The sequence below is a fragment of the Phalangium opilio genome, unplaced genomic scaffold (assembly GCF_054372755.1).
Source record: "Phalangium opilio isolate 3A_F unplaced genomic scaffold, DU_Popi_V2 ptg000070l_1, whole genome shotgun sequence".
NCBI classification, from domain to species: Eukaryota; Metazoa; Arthropoda; class Arachnida; order Opiliones; family Phalangiidae; genus Phalangium; species Phalangium opilio.
The window spans coordinates 9,664,210-9,671,300 of NW_028324182.1; the positions used below are offsets into that span (position 1 = coordinate 9,664,210).

General features: G+C 30.1%; 2 long non-coding RNA genes across 2 annotated transcripts; one reads left to right on the top strand and one right to left on the bottom strand.

The window, feature by feature from the left end:
- Window positions 1-1,839: 1,839 nt before the first annotated feature.
- On the bottom strand, window positions 1,840-3,879 carry LOC149661448 (uncharacterized). Its single transcript, XR_016369112.1, has 3 exons — window positions 3,508-3,879; window positions 2,561-2,757; window positions 1,840-1,969 (listed from the first exon to the last, which is right to left on the bottom strand). It is a non-coding gene; the product is annotated as an uncharacterized LOC149661448 (long non-coding RNA).
- A 465-nt stretch (window positions 3,880-4,344) lies between these two features.
- LOC149661449 (uncharacterized) lies at window positions 4,345-6,485 on the top strand. The gene is made up of 3 exons (XR_016369113.1): window positions 4,345-4,614; window positions 5,568-5,764; window positions 6,356-6,485. It is a non-coding gene; the product is annotated as an uncharacterized LOC149661449 (long non-coding RNA).
- Window positions 6,486-7,091: the final 606 nt, after the last annotated feature.

Here is a 7,091-nt window from a genome sequence, read left to right on the forward strand (position 1 = left end):
GTGGGTAACTTAGGGGCTACGGGTTGTTATTATTTTACTAGTTATGAACGGATTATTAAGCATTCACACATTTGCCGCTAGGGGAGCTGCAAACGTAGTTACGTATTTACTGACATCTAAAACATGATAAAATTCTGCTAGAGATTCGGTTAAGCAATAGATAGTTCATGAATTGCCGCTAGGGGCGCTGTGTACGTAGTTACGTATTAACTGACATCTAAAACATGATAAAATTTTGCTAGACATTCGTGTAAGCAATAGATAGATAGTTCATAAATTGCCGCTAGGGGCGCTGTATACGTAGTTACGTATTTACTGACATCTAAAACATGAATAAATTTGCGCGCTAGGAGCGCTGCATACGTAGTTACGTATTTACTGACATCTAATACATGAAGAAATTTGACGCTAGGGGCGCTGTCTATAATATTATATAGGCCTAACGGCGTGTTCTCTAATTTGAATTAGCACCCACGTCACACTTCGAAGCGCCCCCAACGACGGAATTTACTATAAAACTCGGACGCCACTTGTCCAGGGTTCTTTTCTCTCTGCGCCGGCGACCAGTCAACATCGTTCCTTGATCAGCTTCTCGTAATCCTGACTTTCGAAGGCAGTATTGGAGGGAAAGCCACGTTTTACGCCGATGGTGGGACGTGACTCGGAGCTCTCCGCCATTGAATGTCCATTAGAACGTTGAAATCAACGCGAAAGGTTAAGCCTAGTACGGTATGTGTGAAAGTCTTTCAATAATCCAAAGCCATCCAGCTAGCAATTTATTATTTTATTTAATCCTAGAGTTTAAATTATTTAGGTAGGGTTAATTGTTAGTTAATTATGTTTATTTATTGAAAATTAACTACAATATGAAGAAATTTCAAGACACGAGGTCAGTTAGACAAGGCTTAATTTAGAACATCTTAAATCAAGTACTTGGGTTCATATTAGGGGAAATTAAATTCCTTATCTATTTTAAATAATAAACCTCGACTGTTTGCAAATTAGGTCTCATTTAACGGCGCGAAACTATATTACCTAAAATGAGTAACGTATGGTTAAACGGGGCCAGATTAGGTTGCACTATGCTAGGCTAAAACTTTTATAAAAATTTATCCGGGCCTGGCACTAATCTCTAAGTTTTTACTTCATGCCGTCGTTTTAATTTAATTTAACGAGGGTATTTTAGAATTATTACGCGTAAATTATAGATTTGAGATTCTAAAATTAAATTCGTGGCAGTATTTAACTATTTTAGATAATGAACTACGGCTCTATTTAATAAATTAAATGGTTTAAATTAATTAGGGTTAACTGTCAATAAGTTATCATTAATTATGGAGATTAAGTCAATTTAATAATTTTAAAATGAGCCACGAACGCGAAGTTAAGGCTTGAGATTTTTAATTTTTATTTACCTTGTTTTTTTCTTAATTATTTTAATCTATGTTATTGTTTCCGTGAGTTATTATTTTGTCGGGACCTTGAGTAGCCGTTTAATTCTGATATGGAAATAGCTTAACATTTAGTGCAATTCTTACATTATATTTATGGGAATATTTTACTTGGTTTTTTTCCTTAAATTATTATTTTGCTAGGACCTTTAAGTAGCCCTTTAATTCTGATTTGGCTTAATATTTAGTGTGGTTTTTAAAATTTGTTTTTGGGAATATTTTAAAGTTTTTCTTCAATAATTTACGGAAACAAAACCATAGATTAAAATTATTTTTTTGTTAGGCCCTCTAATTCTTATTAATATTTGTTATTAATATATTTTCATTTTTAGACGCGATGACGTTCTTGGATATTCTGTTGCTGGTCATTCGGAGAAGTTTCCTAGCAGATGATTTCAACCTTTGTAAGAGACGCTCATTCCAGATGACATCTTCCTTGGATTTGCGATACAAGATGTTTTCAACCTATGGTGGCCATGCAATCATTCTCTACAAAGATGCGATGAACATCACCGAATCTAGAAAATTCAAATTTTCATTAGAATTATATTTGCAACTACTTAATTTCTTTTTACACGTTCAAACTTCAATTTACGGAACACTTCATATTATTTTTTGTTGAAAATTTTTTGTAAACACCTTATTTTTTTACTTTTTGTTCAATAAATTATGCCTTAAACCACTTTTTTTGTGTTCTTAAAAATTTTTTGATTAAGAGGGAAGGTTTGAATTTTTTAGCTCTAAACAGATAGCCTATTTTTTGGGGACCCTCTTTTAAGCTTCTTTTAGCTTATATCAAAAATAAAACTATTAAATTGTTTTAAAAAGTAAAAAAATGAGCCTAAAACAAGCTTAAATTGTTTTAAAAAGTAAAAAAAAGCCTAAAAAAGGGTCCAAAAATACTACCCTAAGTCCAGACCCTAAAAAATTCAAGCCATCCCCAATATCGAAACTTTTTTAAGAATACAAAGAACGTGAGGCAAGAAAAAAAAATTTTATTGAGAAAAAAACAATTGAGGTGTTTACAAAAATTTTCTACAAAAAAATATTTAAAGCGTTCCATAAAATAAAATTTGACCGCGTAAAATTAAATGGGGTAGGCTAGTTACCGATTAAATTTAAGAATAAAATTAAGTTAATTGGCGGAAAAACTTCACGGTCCAATCAGTTTGAAGGCCTCGTGTTTCGCAAATCCAAGAAAGATGTCATCTGAATCGAGGGTCCTTAACATCGGATGAACTTCCAAGTCTACTTGAAAACGTCTCTGAATGACCAGCAACAGCTTATCCAAGAAAATCATTCGCGTCTAAAAATTATAATAAATTAATTACAAATATTAAGGCAATGCCTATTTTTAAAATAAGCGCTACTTTAAGCCTAACAAAATAATAATTTACCGAAATAATCCCATATATTTAAATAATAATTTACCGAAATAATCCCATACATTTAAATAATAATAATACCGAAATAACCCCATATATTTAAATAATAATTTACCGAAATAACCCCATATATTTAAATAATAATTTACCGAAATAACCAAATATATTTAAATAATAATTTACCGAAATAACCAAATATATTTAAATAATAATTTACCGAAAAAACCCCATATATTTAAATAATAATTTACCGAAATAATCCCATATATTTAAATAATAATTTACCGAAATAATCCCATATATTTAAATAATAATTTACCGAAATAATCCCATATATTTAAATAATAATTTACCGAAATAATCCCATATATTTAAATAATAATTTACCGAAATAATCCCATATATTTAAATAATAATTTACCGAAATAATCCCATATATTTAAATAATTAGCGAAATACTGGCAATATATTGCTAAGCAAAATTTTTTTAATAATCAAAGTTAAAATTCTTAAGCCTTGTTTAAATGACTTAACCTCGTGGTCGTGGTTTATTTAATTTTAATTCAAAATTATTTAATAGACTGAACTTAAGTAAATAATAATAATTAACTGCCTGTTTCATTAAAACTACTTTATTTATTAAAACAATAAGCTATTTAAAGAAGGCTTACATTTGCTTCGCATTAACAAGTTTGTTCATTCCAACATGACCTCGCTGAATCGATTCCAAAAGAACATTCAATGGCGGAAAAGAGCTCTAGATTCTGGATTTATTCCTTGACGACGAAAAGAAAGATGGCTGATCGTCGGTGAAAGGCTTCGCATTAACAAGTTTGTTCATTCCAACATGACCTCGCTGAATCGATTCCAAAAGAACATTCAATGGCGGAAAAGAGCTCTAGATTCTGGATTTATTCCTTGACGACGAAAAGAAAGATGGCTGATCGTCGGTGAAAGGCCTGATTTCCAAGAGCTGAGCAGGAAACGATCTTGACTCCACGATGCCAATCGAAGAAAGAAATTTCGGTCGGTTACTCAAGAACAAAGTTCTCTCCCGCAAGATTTAAGCCCTCAAGACGTTAAAAGCAGACGACTCTAATTGGAGTAATACCGTTTTTCCGTTGGCCTATTCCATGGAGTAATTTTCTTGGAACGAGAAGGAAACTTTCTTTAAAATTCCATAAAATTTAATGTCTCCTTCAATAATGCTCCATACCTTCCATTGTCCTTTTCCATGGAGTACTTTTTATGGAGCGAAATTGAAAGTTTCCCTAACATTTGGTGTCTCCTACAATATTGCTCCATACCTTACATTGTCCTTTTCCATGGAGCAATTTTTATGGAGCGAAAATGAAAGTTTTCCCAAAATTTGGTGTCTCCTACAATATTTCTCCTTTTCCATGGAGTAGTTTCCTTCTCACTCCAAGAAAATTACTCCTTGGAATAGGCCAACGGAAAAACGGTATTACTCGTTGGTTGAATTTACACCAATTAGTGTCGTCTGCTTTTAACGCCTTGAGGGTGTAAATCTTGCGGGAGAGAACTTTGTTCTGGAGTAACCGACCGAAATTTCTTTCTTCGATTGGCATCGTGGAGTCAAGATCGTTTCCTGCTCAGCTCTTGGAAATCAGGCCTTTCACCGACGATCAGCCATCTTTCTTTTCGCCGTCAAGGAATAAATCCAGAATCTTGAGCTCTTTTCCGCCATTGAATGTTCTTTCGGAATCGATTCAGCGAGGTCATGTTGGAATGAACAAACTTGTTAATGCGCAGCAAATGTAAGCCTTCTTTAAATAGCTTATTGTTTTAATAAACAAAGTAGTTTTAATGAAACAGGCAGTTAATTATTATTATTTACGTAAGTTTAGTCTATTAAATAATTTTCAATTAAAATTAAATAAACCACGACCACGAGGTTAAGTCATTTAAACAAGGCTTAAGAATTTTAACTTAAATTATTAAAAAAAATTGCTTAGCAATATATTGCCAGTATTTCGCTAATTATTTAAATATATGGGATTATTTCGGTAAATTATTATTTAAATATATGGGATTATTTCGGTAAATTATTATTTAAATATATGGGATTATTTCGGTAAATTATTATTTAAATATATGGGATTATTTCGGTAAATTATTATTCAAATATATGGGATTATTTCGGTAAATTATTATTTAAATATATGGGATTATTTCGGTAAATTATTATTTAAATATATGGGATTATTTCGGTAAATTATTATTTAAATATATGGGATTATTTTGGTAAATTATTATTTAAATATATGAGATTATTTCTGTAAATTATTATTTAAATATATGGGATTATTTCGGTAAATTATTATTTAAATATATGGGATTATTTCGGTAAATTATTATTTAAATATATGGGGTTTTTTCGGTAAATTATTATTTTAATATATTCGGTTATTTCAGTAAATTATTATTTAAATAAATGGGGTTATTTCGGTAAATTATTATTTAAATATATTTGGTTATTTCGGTAAATTATTATTTAAATATATGGGGTTATTTCGGTAAATTATTATTTAAATATATGGGGTTATTTCGGTATTATTATTATTTAAATGTATGGGATTATTTCGGTAAATTATTATTTAAATATATGGGATTATTTCGGTAAATTATTATTTTGTTAGGCTTAAAGTAGCGCTTATTTTAAAAATAGGCATTGCCTTAATATTTGTAATTAATTTATTATAATTTTTAGACGCGAATGATTTTCTTGGATAAGCTGTTGCTGGTCATTCAGAGACGTTTTCAAGTAGACTTGGAAGTTCATCCGATGTTAAGGACCCTCGATTCAGATGACATCTTTCTTGGATTTGCGAAACACGAGGCCTTCAAACTGATTGGACCGTGAAGTTTTTCCGCCAATTAACTTAATTTTATTCTTAAATTTAATCGGTAACTAGCCTACCCCATTTAATTTTACGCGGTCAAATTTTATTTTATGGAACGCTTTAAATATTTTTTTGTAGAAAATTTTTGTAAACACCTCAATTGTTTTTTTCTCAATAAAATTTTTTTTTCTTGCCTCACGTTCTTTGTATTCTTAAAAAAGTTTCGATATTGGGGATGGCTTGAATTTTTTAGGGTCTGGACTTAGGGTAGTATTTTTGGACCCTTTTTTAGGCTTTTTTTTACTTTTTAAAACAATTTAAGCTTGTTTTAGGCTCATTTTTTTACTTTTTAAAACAATTTAATAGTTTTATTTTTGATATAAGCTAAAAGAAGCTTAAAAGAGGGTCCCCAAAAAATAGGCTATCTGTTTAGAGCTAAAAAATTCAAACCTTCCCTCTTAATCAAAAAATTTTTAAGAACACAAAAAAAGTGGTTTAAGGCATAATTTATTGAACAAAAAGTAAAAAAATAAGGTGTTTACAAAAAATTTTCAACAAAAAATAATATGAAGTGTTCCGTAAATTGAAGTTTGAACGTGTAAAAAGAAATTAAGTAGTTGCAAATATAATTCTAATGAAAATTTGAATTTTCTAGATTCGGTGATGTTCATCGCATCTTTGTAGAGAATGATTGCATGGCCACCATAGGTTGAAAACATCTTGTATCGCAAATCCAAGGAAGATGTCATCTGGAATGAGCGTCTCTTACAAAGGTTGAAATCATCTGCTAGGAAACTTCTCCGAATGACCAGCAACAGAATATCCAAGAACGTCATCGCGTCTAAAAATGAAAATATATTAATAACAAATATTAATAAGAATTAGAGGGCCTAACAAAAAAATAATTTTAATCTATGGTTTTGTTTCCGTAAATTATTGAAGAAAAACTTTAAAATATTCCCAAAAACAAATTTTAAAAACCACACTAAATATTAAGCCAAATCAGAATTAAAGGGCTACTTAAAGGTCCTAGCAAAATAATAATTTAAGGAAAAAAACCAAGTAAAATATTCCCATAAATATAATGTAAGAATTGCACTAAATGTTAAGCTATTTCCATATCAGAATTAAACGGCTACTCAAGGTCCCGACAAAATAATAACTCACGGAAACAATAACATAGATTAAAATAATTAAGAAAAAAACAAGGTAAATAAAAATTAAAAATCTCAAGCCTTAACTTCGCGTTCGTGGCTCATTTTAAAATTATTAAATTGACTTAATCTCCATAATTAATGATAACTTATTGACAGTTAACCCTAATTAATTTAAACCATTTAATTTATTAAATAGAGCCGTAGTTCATTATCTAAAATAGTTAAATACTGCCA